The 21,613-nt window shown below is 38.2% G+C and overlaps 1 long non-coding RNA gene across 1 annotated transcript in view; it reads right to left on the bottom strand.

Annotated features, from left to right (window-relative positions):
- Positions 1 to 1,319: 1,319 nt before the first annotated feature.
- LOC311582703 overlaps positions 1,320 to 21,613 on the bottom strand; it is a 48,513-nt gene continuing 28,219 nt past the window's right edge. Inside the window, exon 3 of the long non-coding RNA XR_014774201.1 lies at positions 1,320 to 1,380. This is a non-coding gene — a long non-coding RNA (uncharacterized lncRNA). The remainder of the gene's footprint in view (positions 1,381 to 21,613) is intronic.

Here is a 21,613-nt window from a genome sequence, read left to right on the forward strand (position 1 = left end):
GGTAGATGCTAAATTGAAGCTATCCTTTGTATGTGGCTCTATACAGCACTTTGGTAGAAAGAAGGATTTGCCATAGAAAAATAGAAGACATCATAGATATTTCCCCACTACTCATAATCATGTAAGTGTAAGTAAGCATGGGTAGTGTGTTTGGGCTTTGCGGGGATAGCAGAGCAAATATATACATGATTATGAGTTTGAACAATGTGTCTTCTGTAGGTAACACAAAGACTGTCTGCTATAAGTGTTCAAATGTTTGATGATCAAATTACTTCAGAAATATAGGTCTGTCTATATAGACGATGAACACTTAAATGTTACTATGAGATGGACTTGATAATGCAGTTCTACTCTGTTAGTACCTTTACCAATGATTTTAATTTTCTACCCAATTATGACATGGATTCTTCACTGACTGCTTTTGCAGTTCTCTGGCAGCACAGTGATGGAACCTTGTCAGAAATCGTCACAATATAGTGCTTGCTCTGTCAGTTAAGAGTATCTATTCTGTCATGTCAAACAAGGGGTTAGTGCCTCTAGCAACCAGGTCCTGATTTCTCCAATAAAGAGAACTAGGGCTCCTAAGCAGGAGCTAATCCTTCAGGATGCCAACTTGGGTAAGGGACATTTAAGCCAGCTGTTAGCATATTGGAGTACAAGAAAATAAGAAAAGACTCAAGCACTCACACATGTACTTACATCATGTGAATACACACACACACACACACACACACACAAACACACACACACATACTAGCAAATCACAGAAAATAATTAATTGTCATGTACAATGATAAGAATGAGTCAGAGGAACACAAGAGCCAACTGAAAGAGTTCTCAATCCCAAACATAGAATGATGTAAGCAATGAAATCAGGCAGTGTTGGGTTACAACATAAAGAACAGAGTAAATATGCATAAACATAGATAATTACTTAAATGAATGAAGTTTAAAAGAACTTCCTGTGCATTAAGTCAAAATATTTTATACACATAATCTCCCCACAAGGATGACACTCCCAGTCCTTAAGGATGTCTACAGATAATCATTTTCTTGTTGTTGTTTGAAATGAAAAGACAAGGTGACAAAGAGTGAATTTTTGGTGGTGAAATCTGGGCAGCAGCACGTCTGCAGTCTGTGGATGTAGCTTCCAGGGATGAACACAATACTGCTCTCTTCTTTTTCTTCAAATAAGTCATCAGTGCTCTCTAAATATGACAAGAATCAGACCCTCCAAATTAGCAGATATTTTGTACCCTAACCGACCAGGAGTCTCAAAATCCATGGCATCAAACACAGACAGAGGAGAGACATCAATAGCCACAGAAGCCTCTGGAGACACAATGGCAGCTTGGGAGGTGATAACTGTGCATGGAGACCCTGAAACACAGAAATGACATGATGCTGGAAACACAGAACTATGCATCAAGTGTAGACATTATTTGACTGTAACTAATCAGTATTGAGTCATTGCTTGTGGTAAAAGGCAAGACTGAATAATGGAAGATGGGATCAATTGGATATGGACTGTGCTCATGCCTCTGTACTATTTGCATAACAGTTTATAAACCTATAACTACTCTAAGATTAAAGGTTGTTCCTTTAAGTACTTATATTGATACAGAATCTCACTATGTAGCCTTGGCCAGCTTGGACACTGCTATGTAAACCAAGCTGCTTACAACTTGCAAACACTCTCCTGCCTCTGCCTCCTAGGCAAGTGTTATCCTCCCTGGCTGTGTCACAGTAACGTTTAGGTAGCTTTACTTCACTAAAGTTCATATTAAGCTCAAAAGTTTACTTTATAGTGGATCACCTAGATGTACTATCTTGTTAAAAAGCCTTCAAGCAATTTGTACAACTCTCCAATTAAAAATCACAGTCTTCATAATGACTTCGTAAATCAGGGTTCTAGAGTCTGGGTCTCCTCTCCCAGCCTATTACTGGGCCCTTAAACCTCATCACTACACTTTACCCATTGCTCTTTGCTTTCCTATCATACTGGCTTCCTTAATATTCCAGAAACCCATGGATCAGTTCCTTTCTTTGTCATTTCCACTCTTTTGAGCACTGTCATGCTAGAAAAGTACAAGTCAAACTCCCTCACTCTCTGCAGGGTTTTACTCAAAAGCCAGCCTCTGGGGGCTGGAGAGATGGCTCAGTGGTTAAGAGCACCACCTGCTCCTCAAGAGGTCCTGAATTCAATTCCCAGCAACCACACGGTGGCTCACAACCATCCATAATGTGATCTGATGTCCTCTTTAACAGACAAAGCACTCATAGACAAATAAAGTTTAAAAAAATATTTTTTTAAAAAAGCCAGCCTCTGCAAGCGGCACTCCTGCGCCAGGCAATACCTGGAATGGTTATTCCTTGTTAAATAATTTCTCAATGTTCCAGAACTTAAAACTTGACCCTGAATCTACTCCTCTGGTCTATCATGCCTGTGTGAGATTATAACTGCGGTGGTTTTGAAGTCAATCACTAACTGTGAAAATGGTAATAGCATAAACAAAAGGCTTTGCAGAAATGTGGTAGATAATAAAATGGATACAAAGTTCCTAAATCCTGAACTACTATAGTAATTTCAGGGTTCCTAACATGTAGAATAAGAGATCCAAGCTTAGAGAGGCACGCCTCTAATCCCAGCTATTCCAGAAACTGGAGCATGAGGATTCCAAGTTCAAGATGATCATGTACATCCTAGGGAGACTCCGTCTATAATATAAAGATAAAAAGAGATATGTAGATGTTCCTGAATGGTAGATTACTGCCTATCATGTCACAACCCGAGGCTCAATCACTAGATACATGAAAAAAAGGAAGAGGCTGAGGAAAAAGAGAAGGAGGAGAAAGAGGAGAAAAGGGAAGAAAGGAAAGTAATAAGTGAATAACCCCGATCTGTTACTACAGTGCCGTCATCTGCCGGTGAGTGGACTTTACTGAGTCCACACTATCATGGCCCTTGTTTCCTGATGATACACACTGAGGTCATGATTAATAACAGGAATCCATTAATAAGCTTGTTGGTCTTAAAAGATTGTGGAAAACACTTCTTGTACTTTTTCTTTACACCCAGGCACAGTTCAAGTTTTTTAAATGTCCTAAACAAATAGCAAGTGACATATCAAAATTTTCCTGGACTTGGAAGCTGAATTGCATTCAGAAGATAATGCTCCTCTTTTACTCCTTGTCTCAGAAACTCCCAGTTCCATATGTAGTGCAAAAGATGGCATAACCAATGAAGGCTTACCCTTCTGATGTCTCCTTTTCCACATCATAGAGGTGTCAACAACAGAGTGAAAAATAAAATTTAGGCCATTGGATCCTCAGAGCAGCGTCAGCTTTTCAGAGAGTGCTAGCTAATCCAGAATACCTACAGTGTTAGCAGAGCGCAGAATAGAAGTAAGCAAAATGATTAAGAATTACTCTGGGTGAGTTGTTTCAAGGTAGGCTCTACCGCATCACTTTCTTTGTGAAAAGGTGATAGAACGTTCCCCCCAGGCTAGAATTAATCTAAAGCATTTTCTTTGGCTCAATGAACAACTTTCTGTCACTCTGCTCCCTGATCTGTTATGTAACCAACATCATTAAAATCATTGCTACCATCAATAAACAGTCAGCAATCTCTGTCTGTAGTCTAGACATCCTGTGAACAGAACAAAGAACTGCTGCAGGTACTGACTACAGGAGTACAACTTATCTAGTGCTGTCAACGTCACAGAGACAGATATAAAGAAAGTTTCATGACACAGGTGCTAACAGTGGTTTAATAAAAAGTAAGATTTCTGTGAAGGTTGTTAGAATTCGCCTTTCTGAACTCTCGTTCTCTCTAGGTCAGAAGAAACAACCCCTCCCAGTGTTAGCAAAGGGGAATTCACATCATCCCATAGAGGATCTGGCTTACAGGCAGATGCTTAAGATTGAGGATAGCTACAATTTGTTGCGAGTTTTCTGGGTGGTAGCCATCCTAAGTATTTTACATACACATCCTGTCCAATTTCAAGATGAATACAAAAGCATATGAAAAAGGAGGAGGAAAATGGGGTGCAGGAGTCTCATGTTGTGCAGCACGGAAATGGGAAAGAGGGAAATCTGTGTAGCCTGGATAATGTCCACACCATGACTTAGTATGATGCCTAGAGTCTCGGAATGTATGCTTCTTTCTTATTGTTATTGACTGTGTCTCTGTAAGATTGACATATTGAAATCCCCTAGGCAATAATATTAAGAGGTGATACCTTCCGGCAGCAATTAAATCAAGAGGGTGAGTAAGATTTACACCTCTGTAACAGAGTCTCCAATGACCTTATTTGTTCCACCTGGTGTCGGGTGTGGTTAAAGTTCATTATGAAAGAGAAGCAATCTGCTACTGACTTGATCATGTATTTCCCAATCTCCAAAACAATGCATAGTAAATTTGTGGAGTTTGTAAGTTGCCTAGGCTATGGTAAGTAAAAGAGTACCCCAAACATGCTTCTAAAAAGTGATTTTCATTGTATATCATCACGCAGTTACCAATAGATTAAGCCTCATGAGCACAAATGTTTGCTTCTCTTTGAGGTAGAAAAGTACATTTTGGGTTATCTGTTTAACGACTGGATGCCCCAAGCACAGGACATAATCATTCTATGGCTCTTGTAAAGGTGAGATAATGTCTATTTCTCAGAATTGTCATAAGAATAAAGAAGCAGTGCCTGCCACAGTACCTTGAAAACTATAGAGCATGAGGCAAATTTTTATTTGCATTTTTCTTCAAGATTCTCTACAACTGGCCTCCATTTCAGTTTATGTCTTTTTCAATAAGTGTGCCTTTATTATTTTCCTGCCTGGATGAGTTTGTGTGTGACTAATTTCTTCTAAAATAAGAAAATAATGGTGGAGCTACATGTTTACTGGTCCATATGCCCTTCTCCTGAACATGTCTCTGCCATTTATGATCTGATCATATAACTTTGGCTGCCATAAAGTCTGAGGTCTGAAAGTGGTGTCAAGATGAACATTAATGGGAGTCTTAGAAACAGTCCATTTGCACTGTTTGTGGACAGCAGGTCCAGTGTCAGTAGTGAATAATGAGAGACACAAGGAAAGACAACAAATAAAATACCAAACCTTTAGAAAGAGAGTAAAGAAACTAGCCAGAACGGTTTGTTTAATTAAACATTTCTGATACATAATTTAAACTCAAACTGAGATCTTAATAAAATAATAAAAAGAAAGATTCTTTGAAATAGAAACAAAAGATAATTATAAGGTAGTTCACCAAAATGAAAGAAAATTAGCTGAATTATGGAACCCCAGGAATGAAGCCAACAGTTCCATCATGATATTAAATAGGGAAATATTAGGGACATTGGCTGTCTGGTGGCTGAGCAAGTATAGGATTGAGCAGGGACTGACTCTGACATCAACTCTGATGCTACTGATTTGATCACTGCCCTTTGGTGGGGAGGCCAGGAGGAATACAGAGGAAGGGAAAGCAGGCTATCCAGATGAGACCTGATATGCTGTGGCCATATAGTGGGGGAGAAGGTCCTCTTCTGTCAGAGGTCTAGGGGAGAAGAATAGGGTGGAAGAGAAAGGAAGAGTGGGAATGGGAAGATACAAGCAAGGAGATAACATTCAGGATGTAATCTGAATAAGCTCTAATAATTTTTTGAAAATATCAGTCTGAGCTCTCTCAGGGAACTTTGTTATATGGAACATTACAGTTTAGAGTATTAACATTCTTTCATCTATTTATTCTATTTCTGATATGTTATCGTGATAAAATCTCCCCTTTTTCGGGTATATAATAACTTTCATTAGGATATTCATTTGTTCAGTAAAAATATTATACTTTCATTTATTAAATGGATGTTTTCTGTTTTTAAAAAGAACCCTTAATAATTGTGCAGCTTTTCTGGGTATAAATGTAACTCTTTTCATTGAAAAAATATTTGAAAAGTTTATCAAAGCATAAAGAAAAAATATCACCCAAAGGACACATACCAAAATGTAAAGGGTTATGGGGTCTGCGTGTAAATATTGAGAGTGGTTTGTACTTGTTGCTGTTAGTTTTAGAGTCAGAAAAGTAGTTCATTGCTACAAAAGTCACATCTCTTTATCTAGTGGCCTTTCAGAAGCGTCCTTCTCTGAAAAAAAGTAATTTGAGTGACCTCATTGTACGTAATACCTTTCACCCACATTTATACCTAAATAAAAAAACACAAGAAATCAGTACTAAACACACACACACACACACACACACACACACACACACACACACACACACACACACACACACCCCTCTTTCATGACAAAGTATGAGGATGGAAGACTCAAGGCTTTAATGGGCACAAAATCACACAGTGCTCTGTCCCAAGGCTTAGCCCTGCCACTAATTATTTGCTTTCTCTGCCTCAATTTCTTCTGTAAACTGATGTTTATAATAATATAAACCTCCTCAGATTACAGGAAGAATGAAATGAGTCCATCCATTTGAGTTTTCAGAAAAGCATGAACAGTGAACAGGCAGGAGACATTAGCAACTATTATTATTCCTGGTGTGTTTGTGTGTGTGTGTGTGTGTGTGTGTGTGTGTGTGTGTGTGTGTGTGTACTGTGTGTGTGTGTCTGTGTCTGTGAGTACACTTTTTGTGAAATATTATTTTGTAGCTTCTTGGTAGACTTTTAATTCTTACTTTATTACAGAGTCTTTGGAGTGAAGTCATAGCTCATGCTTATTTATGGCTTTTATAACACACTGCACAAAATTTTACAGAGTAAGTCTTTGCTAAAATATTAATTGAATTCGTCAGTAAATTCATGGACAGTATAGAAAAGCCTTAAATTCAGATATTCTACAGAGAAAACTGAAATTTAGATATTGAAACATGTTCCCACACAGTAGTCCGTAGATGCTGTCCAAAATAGAAATAACGAAGCACAGAGATTATGGGGCAGAGGGGGAGGGGCAGCCATGCCCCAGTGTTCTGAATGCAGGACAATCTGGTCACAACCACCACCCTTTCAATAAAGGATCAGGTTTCTGATTATTATTTCCTTTTACAACTTGCTGTTTATTTTACCTAATTATGCTTTACGACATGGATTAAGCACTTGAAATTTGTTCTAAACAAGTGTCTTGCTTTTGTACATAAACAATACTGCTTTGTTACTTGCCAGGGATTTCCCTGGGTTCAGTCCAAAGCCATACGTCCCTAAGGGGGAGGCTACTGTTCTTGCCCAGTGTCTTTATGACTTTGGACACACAGGGGAACGATGCATTCAGGGAGCCTGAGGTGTCTCCAGAAACTGAGACCCATAATCATGCACTACTTACTGACTTAGTGTTAACAAACAGCACCCTGGATTAATCCACACTTGAATCCCTCAACTTGACACTGAATGATTCATGGTTATTTAATTTGGTTCCCTATCAAAACATTTACAGGCATAATCTTTTAAGTATTGTAAGTGTATCACTGAGCTTATTTAAAGCTCCTCAATTCTATTCAGTACATTCAACTTTGCCAATAAAAAGATTCGCAAAAAAAAGATGTATTCTTATCCAATTTGAGATTAGACAATATGTGTAAATAAGAATGTCTTCTGATATGACCAAATGGCTCCCTCATTATGCTTAGCATTTGGGACTCAGAAATGTCCAAACAAGTTGGGTGAAATTTGCTTTCTGAAGGAGCAAGGGTTGGTGGGGAGAGGCTTGGCTTCCCATGTCTTGACTCTTAAATGATAAAGTCTGAGCCACAAAGTGTTTATTCAAGACACCACGGTAACAGTGCACTCTCGTTTTAACGTAGATGTTTATATGAACTGACAGCATTTGGAGATAGCTAAGAGAAGCAGACTTATCAGGATTTAAACTGTCCTTGTGTAGCCTGTAACCAAATAGAAATAGAACCAGGAGATCCTAAAACTCCCATCTGTTCCACATAGACAGATTGTCAAAGGTATGGCCAGCACCGACAGCTTGCGTTCCCATACAGCCTCACTGAGGAAATTCCCTCATCCCACATGATACTTCTGAAAGTGATGTCATGATAAAAGATAAAGTTCCATCATAAAATGCAAATTTTCATACAAAGGAAAGCAAGGGTTCTGACCGCATATCAAATCACACACAATCCAAATCAATTTGATTGAGGCAATATACAGGGAGCCAGCTCTGCTGATTGCCTTTCAGGAAGATAGACGTTCAAAGCATCCTTAATCTAAGGCTGGACCTTATTCATTTCTTTCAATTGCACACCAGTCTTTTTTCATGACTTCTTGACTTACAGGGGAAAAAATAGCAATTTGGAGAACATCCATTCTTAAGAGAAAGAGGTTTGGTGTTATGAACATGTACAAAATAATAGCCTGTTTTGGCCATAGACAGCAGGGTTCCTTATCCCTGGAAGAACAGTTTTACAATTATTTTTAAGTCATGTAAGCTTCACACCTCTTTCTCTGTCTCTCTCCCTCTCTCCCTCCCTCTCTCTCTTCCCAAAAAATATGAACAAGTGTCAAAAAAAAAAAAAAAAAAAAAAAGCAAGCACTTAAGTTACAAGATCCCCCAGGCAAATGTAACTTCATGCTGGCTTTATACTGCTATCATAAACACCGCACAACAGGAGATCACTAACAGTACCCCTGACCAAGCCAGTCGTGTCTTTCTGGAATTTAAGGCATAATTGCCTTAATGAACCCATGCAACACTGGGAAAGTTTCCAGTACAGAACCATGCTCTCAAGTAAATTGTGTTCCCATTATAGTATCTTTCCATGTTGTCACTGAATATTATGCATCATTTTATCATTGTGAGCATCAGGCAAACGATGGGTTGTTGTAACTGAGCAGCCATTGAAACAGCCACATGAGGATTGTTTTCATCTTTCTTAGGCTGTCAAGTGATCTGGTCAGAACAGCGTCACTCACGCTAGTTCAAGAATTAAGGCTGCTGTTTTACGTGCTCAGACCTAGACGTGGAACTGGACAACAGAAAGGAGAGAAGCTGGTGAGCAAATCTGTCCACATGCACACGTCAGTGGGGGAAATGCTTTCTAAAGTCAACCTTCTAATGTGTTGGCACTGTTGGCTTTTGTAAGTCCCTGGCTGTTAAGCCTCCCACTCTTGCTACACTATTGCTGTAACCCAATATTTTCCTGCGTCAGGAAGTCCTTTAAATGTCCCTTTCTCTGCTTCACCCTAGAACTGGTTATTCCAAGGGATAGAGAGAGAATAATTAAGCAGTCATAAATCATTGGGATTATGTCAAACAAATGCTGCCCAAACTCCAGGGGCAAAACTTAATCTCTTCTTTATCATTTAAATGTTTGTGTTGTTATTTTTCTCTTGTTGCACATTTTTAATAGCAATTTAGAAAGACGATTTCTCAAAGTTCTCATATGAGTGGGACTCATGTAACCAGAGACTACAATTAAATATATACACACACACACACATATATATACTACATATACACATATACTTGAGTTGCATGTTAGTCCTTTGTAGAAACTGATTCCATTCTTCTACCCAGAACTATTTTAGCTTTGGCTATTCATTTGAATAAAGGATATTTCATAATGAAAAACATCAAAATATTTTAGTAAGTAATATACCTAACTAATTTTATACTCAGGGACCAAACAACCCTATTGATGTGAAGTCAAGGCATTATTCCTCCATTTTAATTCCTTTGTCTTGATCTCAGCATTCAAGTTAAACGGTACCTTTCTTAGCATATACTCCTCTATTATGACAGAAGAGACAAAGCTGAGTTATAAGGAGTAAGTAAATACATTTTCTCAAAGTTTGGCATCCTGCAAAAGTGTGTTCAATTTTTTGGGCATCACTCTCCTTAGACCTCCTCACATTGTTGTGTAGTGAAAGAGTTCAACGCTTGATTTTTTGAGAGACACATTTAAACTATAGCAGACCCTGAAAGGGAGAAATGTTCATCATGAGAACAAGAATATAGGTATATAATTAGGAACCTTATATTCTCCTGTCCAATCAAACTACCTCAATCAGACTCCATCTTCCTATCCTATTGGAAAGGCTTGATTTTTTTTTTTGAAAGTCTTGATTTTTACCCTTGAAGGAGAGGTATTTTTCTGTACATAAATTAGGAGACATCTTACCTTGCCCTCTAATTACAACTAGATTTTTTTTCTGTAAAGCTTTGTGGTTTTTCAAGAGTTTATGCACCCAAATTAAAAGAAATGCCATTTGCATTCTGCTAGCTTCCTTCCTGGGGAATAAGCTGCGGTGAAGCTGGTGCTTGTTCTTGCCTGACAACTGTCCGGGTGCAACCGCAGTGTTGGAGTACCAACAAAACATTTGCCACCTACTTCATTTCTCATGCCCTACATTTTCTTCATCATTTTTTTTTGCAAAGAATTTATTTCATTCCCCATTTAACTCCAGGACCATTCATAACAATATTTAAGATACATAACAAAGCATAATCTAAATTTAAAATAAAATGACACCAAGAAAGCAATGAAAACATGTTACCACGAAAGATGATAACTCAGAAGGCAGAAAGCAATATTAGAATAAAACGTTGGTTTTAGTGATTTTCTTTTAATTTTTTTAAATTGTATGGATTTTGTACATTCTACATTTAGGAGGGTGTGTGAAATTACTACATGTGGTAGGGAAGACAAATTGAAAACTCAATTTTATCACTATTTCTTTTCTTAAATCTCAAAAAATACCAAGTTACAACATTACACAGTCTTATTTAGCTTCTTCCATAAGTGGCCTTTGTGAGTCTCCCTGTTATGGAATAACTAAGAGCAATTTCAGCCAGAAATTTTTAGCTTTTTCATTCAATGCTCAATTTTTTTGGCCTGATAAAATTTTGAACAATTTTCAGAATACAGATATATAAAATGGTTATGTAAATCAGATCCTTATTAATAATAGTTTAAAAAGAAATTCATTTAAAATAAAATATTTGGTATATGTGTATTTTAACATTTACTAAAAGTAAACACTGATGACATTTATGCTTCTTTATTTTTACATGCAAAATTGCATCTTAGCTAAATATTTAATATTGTGGGACCTAGAACACCTTCAACACTTTCCAAATTTGGCCAAACTTTTGATTTTATAGATGTCAATTCTGAGAATATATGTTGCTTTGCATAAACACATAGTGAAAAATAGCAGAGGTGTTGTTACAAACAACTCAAAAATTAACTGGAAATTCTGGCCAGATCCCAAATCACAACTCATTTAACAAATTTTAATGATAATAAGTCAACAACGCAAACAGCTATTTTTATTATTACACATTGCAATCCAATACAAAGATATAATATTGAAAGTTTGGGTTTTCTGTAATTAAACCATTAAACTTTTTATAAAATCAGAAAAAAAATGTTGTATATATAGTATAAACTACAATTCATAGTACAGTAGTCTCTCATCTGACCCGAGGAGCTACACAGAGCAGCCACTGGTGCTGCGGAGAATGTGGAATGCCAAGTTTCACCTGGTCAGAGCCAAGGCCACAGTGACATCAGGTGACGTAATGGGTACCTCCGACTCATTGGGCATTAGGTTTGGAATTAGTTTTTGGTAGTTGCACATTCAGGAAGCACTCCCCATTGTCACATCCTACATGACCTCCACACTCAGGTTTTGGTTGTGATGCGCAGTTCAAGGTGCTGATGTTTATGCTGTGGGCGGTGCAGGCTGCAAACCTTTGTTTTCGGTGTTAAAGCACAGCACACCCATGACTACCCTTCTGCTTGGAAGACATTTCCCACCCCAACCTTCTCCCTGGGCACTGGCTCCCCATACTTAGAAGACACCAATCAAAACCAGCTATCTTGCTCCTCCTGACAAACGCTTATCGTGCAAAGTGATTGACTTCTGTCTTCAAAGTGCCCCAGTCCTGTAGAAAAAGAAGTGTTATCAGTCAAGGCACGGAAAGGCAGAGAAATCACAACAGCGACTGGGCTTGTGAGATGAGAATCTGGAAGTCTTTCACATACTAGCCCTGCCAGTCTGCAGACATGAATATTCTCAGATGCAGATTAGCACGGTGACAAAATCCAGGCCTCGGTGACTGGTGGGATGCAGGCTCTACACTTGTCATTGTAAACCTAAGCAATTTGTTAGCTCCTTTCTGTTGAGAGGTATCTGTCACTTTCCAAATATTTATAAACGCCACTTGTTTTTTACTAAAGTAAAATGACTCGCAATGTCTCATTTTAACCATGGCATCTACTCCCCAAATTCAGCAAAGACAGTAACTGGCAAGTAAGATGCAAAGCCTGTTTGGAGGAAAGTGCAAAAGTGGCAGACTGCTCTGTGCTCTAGCTTTGGGTCTGGATGCTCCTAGAAACTACAAAATCTCCTTGGCAAACATGGAGATTCAGAAACTTCCATGGGAAATCCCACCCTAGCTTCCTCATAGGAAGATAACTGACACAGAGGATACCAGTGTTTTGAGAGATGGAGGTATGGGAGATCCTGAGGTAGGGAAACAGAATCTAGAACTCTCTGGGCCGAGTAAGCATGTGCTCTGTAGAAAATGCCATGATTATTTCACTGCCTACTGGAATGACTGAAATCATTTTGAAAACATCATTGTCAGTTCATCTTTTAGAGGAGGGTGCTTTATATTGATTCTCTTAATTATTTTTCTCAAGCGTCACAACACAGCTAAATTAATGGTCTCTCGGGGAAATTTGATTGAGAATTTAGTAATTCTTAGATTGATTCAGAGATTCCAGGGATAATAGCTTTATCTGGCTTATTTAGTTAAACAGTCAATTAAAGGGAAAATGTCTCTAATAAATCTTTAAGTTTAGTCTGATATAATATTTGATGTTTTGCTTTGTTTGTTTATGCAATTAAATCACTAGCCAACTGTGGTTGGTGAGGGGGGTGTTCCTTTTCTCTCATTAATGCAAGAATCCGTTTTTCTCTTTAAACTACTTGACTGTTATTCTGAGATGACCAAGATTTCCTTGAGTTCCATATGCTTTCCTGATGTTAAAGTAATTCTGGTATGTTGCAGCTCTCTGTGATTCAGATAGATGAAAGACAGTTATTTTCATTCATCTTCAGGATTCCATTGATTCAAATGCTTGAATCAAACATCCTTTTATTTAGAATTTCCTGACATTTCTAATTAGTAGCTTGCAAGAGAAACAAAGAGTAAACGGGCCCAAACTTAAAATTCCCAATTTTATTATTGCTGTTACTACTATTATTCAAAACCAATCACGTGATATTAGCTGAGTTTTGAGTCACTACAGAGCTACTTTTATTTTTGTTATCAATTAGATAAGAGGAAGAGAAAAGAGAGAGGCACTGAGAGAGGTGAAGACACAGAGAGTGATATATTGTGCATATCATTTAGCCTAGATCATGTTGTGAATCTGCCAAAGTCTCCATCACAAAACCAAAGCATTATGTGTTAAGCTTAACCGTAATTGATGTCAGAGCCAAAGATAAAAACCAAAGACAAAATAATATGGTACTAGGAAGTAAGAGAAATAAAACAGGAAAACAAAGCCGATGGTATAAAATATCATAAATGACCTAATTCACTCAATCAGTAAGCTGAATTACCTAAGCCTGCAAATTTCTTTGGTGAGATTAACCTCACTATTTAGTAAGGACACTTAGTTTTCTTTGAAGTTTGTTCTCACACATTTGTGCCATATTCTCTGTCACAGATTAGTTATCAGACATTACAGATTCAGGATAACCCAGGCAAAGATTTATCAAGTATTATAGACTTAATGTATATGAACCAGACCAATGAGCGGAACTCTAGCCCCCAGTATAGTGATATCTAGAGACTGTAATAGGATTTGGGCAGTAGGATAGCATCATGGCAGGCACAAGGAAGGCATCATTACTGCCTGCATCCACTTGCGTCTGGATTCACTCTTATCAGGCAAGACTGTGGTACTCATTTCTTTGAGAGTAAATGAGAATTGACACTCGTGCCTTATGCCATAACCCCCACCTTGTCCAAATGCGGCAGACCCAGACCTCTTAGATACTTGTCCTGAAATCTTTCTGCTTTCACACTGGAGACATCAAAAAGTAGGTGCCGCACTGCATCCTGTTACTGGGAAATCCATAGGCATTCATCTTTGATTACAGAAGGTGATGTGTGAGAGTTTAGGGGAGACGGGTTTCTGAGAAATGAGACTAGCCTGCCCCTTCAGACAGTGTATGGCTCCCCACAGATATCCTAGTGAATTATTTAGAGTTTCCAGCCTCTCTCTGCAGGTGACTGTGCTTAAACTTGGGCAGGAAGATGAAGCTAGCTGGCAGAAGTCAGGTTTCACAGTCTGACCCCCTCTCTGGAGAAACAGATCATACTATCTACAGACAAGGCAAAATAGTGCTGAACATTTCTGTTTGGCATCATAAAATTAGATCTTTTTAACCTCATAGATGAAACTGAAGAGAGTTTATTTTTCTGATCTGACAAAATCTTTGGGGAAAGAATTTTTGGTGTGCTGTGAGCTATGTTGTACAATCAGAAACAAGCATTTCTACAACACTATGAATGTCAAGTTGAGCTCAGGGACTCATCAAAACTTTTCTTCTTTCTTCAGATAGAATCTCTGTTTAGGTATAAACTTTATGGTGATGGAAATAACCAGTTAGCCAAAGACACCAATTTAGCACCATTGAGCTCCTTTTATAATAGCTTCTCTTCTCAGAGGATAAGCTCTAATCAAGGGCAAAATAGGAAACAAGAATGGAACGGTGGGCAGAGGTTTTTTTTTTTAACTTTTGAGAATTTATTTACTTTGCTTCATGTACATTCGTGAACCATACCCTCACAGAACTCAGAAGATGTTACTGACTCTCCTGAAACTGGAGTTTCAGATGTTCGTGAGTCGCCACTCACGTTTTCTGCAAGAGCAGCGGATGAGTGTGAGTGCTCTTAACCACTGAGCAATCTCTCCAGCCCCCAAAACACTTTTATAAAGCGAGATCACCTCAATTATCAATACTTTCATATTATTTCTCTCATAACAGCGAAAGTTTTCTAGATAGCCATATTGTGTTATTTTATTTTCTATTGACTGTAACAAAATACCCAGCAAAGCCAGACTAAGGAAGGAAGGTTGATTTTGGCTCACAGTTTCATGGTATAATCCATCATGTTGATACTGTGGTGCAGGAACTCGAGATATTTGGTTACAGATGCTTCTTTTTTTTTTTTTTTTTTTTTTTTTTTTTGGTTTTTCGAGTCAGGGTCTCTCTGTGTAGCCTTGGCCATCCTGGACTCACTTTGTAGACCAGGCTAGCCTCGAACTCACAGCGATCCGCCTACCTCTGCCTCCCGAGTGCTGGGATTAAAGGCGTGCGCCACCAGTAAGAAAGAAGAGGGAAGAGGGAGGGAGGCAGGAAGGGAGCAGTACTCTGCTTAGTTTTGTATTTAATCCAGAACCTCAGCCAAGGTGATCTAAGGTGAGTCCTACCACACTACTAGCCTAGCTGAGGAATCCTTCACAGATACTTCCAGGGGCTTCTCTTCTAGATTAATCCTGTAAGTTAGCAGTCACATTTATATTTCAATTCAGTTATACGGCAGCTCCTAAGTCATAATCCAGAAATGATGCCATCTTTACTGTCCATATGTGGCTAGAGTTCTCAGATCAATAAAACCCAATAATATCAGGAATTGGTTCATACAATTAGATCAAGTAAAAGTTGAATGGTGAAAGTGGCAGGTTAAAGACACCTAACGAGCCTCTGGTATGACTCTAGCCTAAGTGTGAAGGCTGGAAAACAAAGAGAATCAGTGAAGAATGTTCTAAAGTGAAATCAAGATGTTTTACCAGCTTTTTCTTTGGCTTTAACCCAAATAAATAATGTTTAGCCAGATATATGAGAAGCCCACAGTCTGGCCATCCTAACATAAATTGTTAGAATCACAAGTTCATACTATATCATCTTAGCATCTGAACACATTTTAAGTCATATTCTAAATAAACCATATCCCCAAATAATGACAAATAAATCTGCCTAACAGGATCCATCTTCTCTGTACATGGCATGTTCGAACCATTGAAGCCCTGTACCCAAAAAGGAACTGAAGTTCTGGTTGTCAACTTTTCTCCTTGGTGTCTCCTCATTTAAGTACTAAGTTGTAAGATCAAAAATGCAGACACTGTGATTTAAAATCCTTGCATCTTGTGTTATGTTGTAAGAAAATAAGTGAAGGAAGAAAAAAGAGACGTGTTTGACACATATACACTCAACACACAGCCACATAAAGTATTCAAACACAAGTAAGGAACTATTCCTGATATATATAGTCCTCAATATTTTCAACTAGTCAGAGGATCGTAGTTGGTATTTATAACAAATTTTCTCTACTTCCCATTCTAGAATATTGCCATTTTGTCTTCAGCAGTTTTATCATTTGGTTGCGGAATTCAACCTGGCTAGGCAAACAATACCATTATTCCATAAAGATTTTTATCATTTTATGATTTTTGCCTGGGTTCGGTTGTAACATTTTCTAGGCCTTAATTACTAGACACAGTAATACTAAGAGATGCTATGAATGTCATTTGTATTTTAGAAATACATCTTTACCTCCACTGTGAAATACTGTCTACATTTCCTTATTGATAGCCTGGGTTAATTACCCACAGTTAATACTATGCTTCATTCTTGACCTGTTGACTTGGAGGACTGAAAAGTCCAAAGAGGCTGCATGGTAAAATGAGCATCCACACCAGTAGACTCACTATTATCTCCCAGTGATAACACCAATCTTTTTTTAATCATGATCTCTAGGCTATTAGGCTAAGGTCACAGAATAGTCAGAAAGCTTTTACTAATGGCCACTAGAATATCACTCATTTATATTCTGTATTTTGATTCATAGATTAGTGAATTCTGACTACGAAAGGCAAGCATCAAATATTTGTTAATATTCAGAATTGTCTCCTAGAGAATCTTGCCTCATATTTGCAAGTGATGACCAGCCAGCTAATTCTGCATTTGAATCCTAATATCATCATTCTCCTAGGTCAGGCCATCTACATGAGAATTATAAGGAATTTAAAAAAAAAAAAACTTGTGATTTTTATGAGCATCAGTCCATTGCTGCAATTTTTCACCTGAAAATGAATTTTGATATCTCAAGCAACACTTTGTCAAACACCATTGTGGTAGTTAGGTTACAAATGATTGTTTTATTATAGGCTTTATAGGCAGAAAAGGCAAATCTGTAGCCAGTGTATTCTAATATGTACAAAAATATTGTTTCTTTCCCTGAATAAAGTGGTCTAATGTAATCAGTCTTGCACCTGCTATCTTAATGATCACTCTGGTGAATGATATCATACCAGAAATTTGGTATTGGCAGATCAGGCCAATGGCCATGGCACTGCTGTTACAGATCAGGCCAGAGGCAGTCGTTATGTCACATTTTGCTTTGTAAATCGAAGTCCGTGTTCCTGAGTGTGTATAACCTCAGATCCTGTCACTATGCCACTTAGTTCATGAGACCACTGGGCAATGACAGATATGACTGGAAAAGGAGGCTTAAAAACATGCACATATTAGGTCAGTGCACACACCTGATTATTTTATCCATCTCTTGCTGAGTTCACCCTTTGATAAGCATCAAGTGGGGTGTTAAATATCTTCTTTTATCCTCTCTCTCTCTCTCTCTCTCTCTCTCTCTCTCTCTCTCTCTTTCTCTGTCTCTCTCTCTCTTCTCTTTGACATTTAGAAAGGCCCATTCATACTTCGTTTCCCCAGATTTCCATGTTGTGAGTTTTCAGATCGTAATATGTTCCTTCCAAGTCACTGACTTGGAAAAACCATTGTCCACTATTCATTAGTTGGTATGTAATCACATACCTGCAAATTTGAAACAAAGCGAAAACCCAGATGAACTAGGAGAGCCTTTTTCCCGTGGGGAAAATTTTATTTAGCCAATGCCCTCTATGGGTGTTCTAGAAGGGAGTTACAACGTCTGAAACTCTAGAACCATCTGTGAGTCATCCTGAGTCTTCCTCTCCTCTCTCACTGGGGAGAACTCTTTGTGAGGCCATATGTAGATGTTTCAAGAGAGAAGGCTGCAGAGTAGATTTTAGTACCAGGAATGGAGTGCTGTAGTATAAAACATACAACTTATGTAGGCAGGACCTTGTATTGAAGACTCCAAAGGTAATGAAGAATCATTTATTTATTTAAAAGTGTAGAAATGGTGGTATTTGTTACTGTGTGACAAAGCCTTGATTAAATTATGTTCCATTTGAATATATGACTCTTTGAATATGTAGCTCATATGGACACTCACATGGGCCTCAGGGTGCAGATTATTAATTAGACAGGATACATGTAACAAAGTTCCATGAAACTTATGTTTAGAAAGAAAACCTTTTTAACTTTCAATGAAGAATTTTCAGAGATTAATGTGTTGAAGTAAACTCATATAGTGTATAAGAAGGCTCTTTACTATTCTGATTTTTCATTATGAAGGAGCATTAAAAAGTGGAGGCTGTAAAATAGTTGCCAAGAAAGAAAGATAAAGAGAGGGGAGGAGGGAGGGAGGGAGGGAGAGAGGGAGAGAATGAGGAAGGAAGGAAAGAAGAAAGAAGAAAGAGAGTGCACTTTTATCCTCACTTTTCTTTGCTTCTTCCTTCCTTCCCTCTGTTTTCTACTCTTCTTCTTCTCTGTTGCCCTCCCTACCTCCTTCTCACATTCTCCATCATATGTACATGAAGAGGGGTTACCTGAAAACACAGTGAGAAGGCAGCCTTCTTTAAGCCATGAAAAGGACCTCAGAATAAAATCTGCCTTGCTGACCCTTTGGTCCAAATTTCATTATTAACAACTACAGGGAATAAGTTTGATTGTTGAATGTGCCTACAATAAGGTAGTCTCTGCTGGCTCATAACCAGTACATCTCATATGGCACAGCAATTATAAGCCCCTCTTTCACATTACATTTCTTTTTAAGATAGACTGAGAATCTAAGAACAAATCCTGAAAACAGCAGGAATCTTCTAAATGCTAACCGTAGGCCAGACAAATGAGATACACACATGTAAAGTTATCAGGGTCCTAATTACTTCAAATAATTAATTATGCATAGTAATGTTAAAAACTAAGCTAAGATGTACAAGAGGTCATTGAATCATGTTTTGCCTTTTATTCATGACCCCAAACACCCTCGCCTGCCCTCCTCTAAGCAATTTGTGTTTCCAGTGGCTCTTCCATGTCATTAAATTGAATAATTAATTTGAAAAGCTCATTAAACTTCATCTTGTCCACAACAATGTCACCTCAAACTCCTTGATCCTTCTGGAAGCACACTTCTTCCCTGCATAGCGCCAACTGATCTCATCTTTCCTCCCTCTCCTTCTGACTCTTCTTCAGTGGAGAATCTCCATCTCGGGCATCACATGCCGGGGAATACTTTCAACTACTTGTCCAGGTTCTCTTATTAAAGGTTCTTAACCAGTTTGCAGCATCACTAAGAAGCTGATAACACATTCTTTTCTTTCAACGTAGTTCTCTGCTCAAAGCAGGGTGCCCTGTAATAATTTGTTCTGGTACCCGAGAGTCCAGTTCATTCTCTGTCTTTCCCATCTTTCTCCAGTCATAGGATTTGAATACCAATAATGTTAGCAGCATATTGTGCAAAAGGAGTTCTAGAATCTTCTTCTCACCACAGGTTTTTTTTACGTGTGGCTATCCTTTTGGTGCTACCCTTTATGTATCTCTCAATGTTCTTCTTTTTTCATCATTCTTTCCTCACTAGATTTAATTTAACATCACTTTTGGACTGAAATAATCTTGTAATACTTAAGCAGCTATATTTGTTTATTTCTGTTTATTACACCCTATTATCTATCTATTCTGTAACTGGGGTAACCTTTATCAAATGGTAAACTTTACCCTTTGAAAGAGTCCTTTTGTATTTACTCTGAAAGCAAAAGAAAAAATGTCATTTTTTAAACCATCCTCTTTATATGTGTCTGTCTAATCACTCTTTTGTCCATCTACTCAGGTATATTTAAGTTGTCCACTTCTGTCATTCAGGTTCAAAACTGTATTTTCATATTTAATATGCCCAAGAGTTTTGTGGCTTTAAAGATTTTGCAGTGGAGCAGAACCTTTGAGGACGAGGACTTCCAACTTGCAGAAAGTCCTTAGACCAATAGAAGTTTACCCTGATGGGATCATGGGACTGTCCTCTTACTCCATCTCTCTGCTTCCTGGCCTTTAGGAAGAGATTGGTTCCACCACACAGTTTGAATGTTTCCTGATTTCCAAAGCAATTGGAGTTATGCAAACTTGGGCTATAATATCTAGACGTGTGTGCTAATATGAAAACTTTCTGTTTATAGGTTTACTGCATCTGGTATCTTGTCAAGGTAATTCATAGCTGACCATGGAGAATTGATAAAATGGAGAGACTCAGTCTCTGGATCAATGTTATTATTCTACCTGAATATATGGAGGAATCTTTGGAATGGGTTAAGACAGTGGGTCTCATCCCTTTGGCAACGCTTTATCTCCAAAAATATTTATGTTACAATTCAAACAATAGCAAAATTACAATTATGAAGTAGCAATATTGAATATTTTCATGATTGGGGGTTGCTATGACATGAGGAACTGTTAAAGGATCACAGGGTAAGGAAGGTGAGAACCACTGGAAGAGTGTCAGAGCTTGGTGGATGCCAGTTGAGGAATCTTATAATGCTCTTCAGTGGAGCCAAATAGAATACTCTGGTGGGGGCTCATAAGACCTGAAACACTGACAGAAATGTGGACAATAACAGCTATGCAGAAAAAATTAGTTTTCTGTTGAAAATTGGATAAAACGCCACCATATGGATCCTGTCAAAGACAGTCTTAAAGGTAACGGACTAGTTTATCTGGCAGCTGACATTTCTAATCTGAGAACCATTCAAGCTACCCCATGGGTGTTCCTGGCTGCTTCTAGTGAACCTTACGACGGGAATCAGGAATAGAAAAGAGGGGGCAGAATGATTTTGAGGGAAAATTACACCTTCGAGAGAATAGGAGTGTAGACGCCTGTAAATGTAGCAACCAAATGCAATGTGATTCCTTTCTAGATCTCTGAAGTGATTATTGATCTGATAAAATAAAGGCAAAACATTTTGCCGTCATGCAACTGGAAAGAAGTCTCAAAATCATCTCGGCACTGTAATGTGATATCACTACAATGACTTTATTGATGTAAAAATGCACTGCCTCTACAGACTGACTGGGGCTGTTGTATTTTAGATGGTAACTTGCAGAACCATGAGCCAAAGGAAACATTTTCATTTTGTAAATTGATTATCCCAAGTATTTCATTATATCATACAAAACTGATTCACACCTTCTGCTCCACTGCACTCTCACTACATTGGCCTCATTTTTGTTTTAGTGATCCACACAGTTTCACAGAGAAGGACTACACAACAATGCACCTAGACACTGTACTTCCAGGAGCAGACTGGCACAAATCCAAGAAAGGATTTCCCTGACCACTGATACTCTGTTACATGCATGGGTTACATGCAACTATGTGGGTCCTCCCAATTTAAGAGTCTTCACCTCCAGCAAAATATAATCTTCACTAAAGA

Source organism: Acomys minous (assembly GCF_964271855.1).
Source record: "Acomys minous genome assembly, chromosome: 14".
Taxonomy (NCBI): domain Eukaryota; kingdom Metazoa; phylum Chordata; class Mammalia; order Rodentia; family Muridae; genus Acomys; species Acomys minous.